The sequence below is a fragment of the Lactuca virosa genome, chromosome 4 (genome assembly GCF_052849685.1).
Source record: "Lactuca virosa cultivar CGN04683 chromosome 4, Lactuca_virosa_CGN04683_v6, whole genome shotgun sequence".
In the NCBI taxonomy this organism is placed as follows: Eukaryota; Viridiplantae; Streptophyta; class Magnoliopsida; order Asterales; family Asteraceae; genus Lactuca; species Lactuca virosa.
The window spans coordinates 55314031-55316717 of NC_136429.1; the positions used below are offsets into that span (position 1 = coordinate 55314031).

At 37.6% G+C, this 2687-nt stretch overlaps 1 non-coding gene across 1 annotated transcript; it reads left to right on the plus strand.

Annotated features, from left to right (window-relative positions):
* The first annotated feature begins 367 nt into the window (after positions 1-367).
* On the plus strand, positions 368-475 carry LOC145110153 (small nucleolar RNA R71). The gene has a single exon (XR_013709533.1). It is a non-coding gene; the product is annotated as a small nucleolar RNA R71 (small nucleolar RNA).
* The last annotated feature ends 2212 nt before the right edge of the window (positions 476-2687 follow it).

A 2687-nucleotide genomic window follows, 5' to 3' on the forward strand; every position in this document is an offset into this window, starting at 1 on the left:
GTAGCAAACTTGAGCTTTCTTGTTTCCATATTCATCCAAAGTGCAATCTTTTGTCAAATGTGGGCCACTACATCTCTCGCAACCAACTCGAATTGCATGAATTGATTGGTCCATTTGGGTCAATCTCCTATCCATAATGCTAAGCATTGTCATCACAGTAGCCATCTCTTCAGTTTGTGCACCTCCACTGCCTTTTATTCCATCGCGTCCTGGGTTGTGATACTCACGAGAGTGCTTTGAAAATTCTTCAACCAGCTCCTTGGCCTGAATTGGGTTCTTCTTTGTTAGTGGTCCTTGTGAATCAAGGAGTTGTCTAGTCATGACATTCACCCCATCATAGAATATTGACATTTCTTGCTGAATGTTTAGGTCATGTTGAGGACAATTCCTTAACAACCCCTTGTAGCGCTCCCATGCCTCGTATAATGACTCCCCCGGGTTTTTGCTAAAAGTTGGCAATCGCTTTCTTGAGTTTAGAGATTTTGGAGGGTGGGCAAAACTGATCTAGAAATTTCTCACGTAATTAGGCCCATGTGGTGATTGTACCAGATGGAAGAGCCTTCAACCAGTCTTTTGCAGCTCCTTTGAAAGTGACTGGTAAAATCCTTAACAAAGCTGTCTCCCTCGGGATATTAGGAGTATTAAAATAATTCGCAATATCATTGACCTCGTCTAAATGCTTGAAAGCATCCTCATGATCCTTCCCATAGAATGGGATATCCTTGAGTGCGGTAAGGATATGCCCCTTTAATTCGAATGTGGCATTGGCAGGAATCGTATGATGTAGTAAACTCGGCCCCACATCATCTCGAATGCGCTTCTTGTAATCCCCCATGGCCATCTCATCAATGTTCGCCATTTCGTTCACCGGCTCGTTCTCAGGTTCACTCGTATAAAGTCCAAATTCTGTTTCTGATTCGTACTCGATCTCGTGTGGGTTGGGAATTTGATCGAAGACTTCAAACTTGCTCTTTGAGGCTGAACTCGATTCTCCCGTTTTCTTTCCTGACTTCCTTGAAAAGGCTGATTTCAGTTCTTGTAAAGGCGACTTCTTATTATCCTTTTTGTGCAGCGTAGACTCCAGATCTTCCAGTGGTGGCACCAAAGGTGTGTTGGATCCTCTGGTCATCAACTCCTGCAAAACAAACAAAATAAAAAACGTAAAACTGAACTAAAAGAGAAAAACAAATTAAAAACAAAGAAAAATAGGATCACAGAATTCACGTCGTGAATACTGTAATACTCACGTCGTGAGTTCTGTAATGCCAGAAAAAAAAAACTGAAACTGGAAAATAACTCTTTGCAGGTTTTACCCCACAAAAAGGATCGATTAATCTAAAGCAAATAAATAAACCATAAACTAAGCCGTTCCCCGGCAACGGCGCCAAAAACTTGATGGCACAAAAGTACCCACTAATTTTAATATTTATAACCTAACAAACTTAGACCAACTATGCACCTATAGGCAGTGTACCTAGTCAGATTATAGTATAGCTTCGGTAAGTCGGGTATCGATCACAGGGAACGGTGTTACTAATTAATCTACTTGCTATCAAATTAACCTAAATATTAACAAGTTTAAAAAGGGTTTTATCTTATTTTACAAGATCAGACGAACTTAGCTCAAATTCAATCAATAAGTAAAAGCACTCTTGTTTAGTTCGAATCCACTTCGTTCTTATGGCCAGCTAATAATTATGGATTATCCAGTTGGTTTTAATTATATTAGTAATTTAAGTCTAACTTTACCAATAATTAATTAATTCATGTAAAACTATGTATGGTCACACATAATTAAACACAGAACCAATTATGAATATGAATATGCTATGTAAGATTTATTATGTAAACGCAATTATAGTCACAATCTACGTTCTCTAGCACAGCTAAGTTTATTTACTTTAATTACTAACTAAGATTGGTCAATCCTAGCTCTAACAATTTAATGTTCACTAAATCATTAGGTAAACAAGTTCATGCAGTTAATGGTCACTAAGCTACACAGAACATGGAATCAAGCAACTAACGAAACAACCATAAGCATGCTAGGTAATTATAAACCAAACACAAGCAATTTACCAACTAAATAAATCCATATAAAATTAAGCTATTCATAAGTTAGAAGCTTCATCTAGCTAAACAAGAGTAGCTAGATTCAGCTGCTCATAATAGCAACTAACACAATAACACAAATCAAAGTATAAGGAAACATGTTCATAAGTATCAAATAAGTGAACTAAATTATAGACCTTCACTCTTTTGGTGTTAAAAACCTTTTTCCAAGACCTTTCTTCGGCTAAAAATCGACTCCTGGAACCTCTTTCTTCCGCCAAAAGTCCCCCCAAATCGTAAGGGAGAATGCTTTATATATATTATGGAAAGTCGCATTCCACGTCGTGGCAGGAAGCTCCACGTCGTGGATAAGGAGTTATCCGTATCGGGCAAGGCCTCCTTCTTCACGTAAACTTATCTTCTAGAATCTTCGTGCCACGTCGTGGTTTCAGTTGAATCCGTGAATTTCTTCATCTTTTGTACTCCAAGTCTTCAATGTTCCATATATTGTCACTTCTGGTCCCTTTCTTCGAAAATGCTTTATTTTTGCTGCAAATAACATTTTATCCTTATAAGTACCATAATTCTGTGCAAATAACCAAAATACTAAATAAAATATAGAACAATATTGCCTA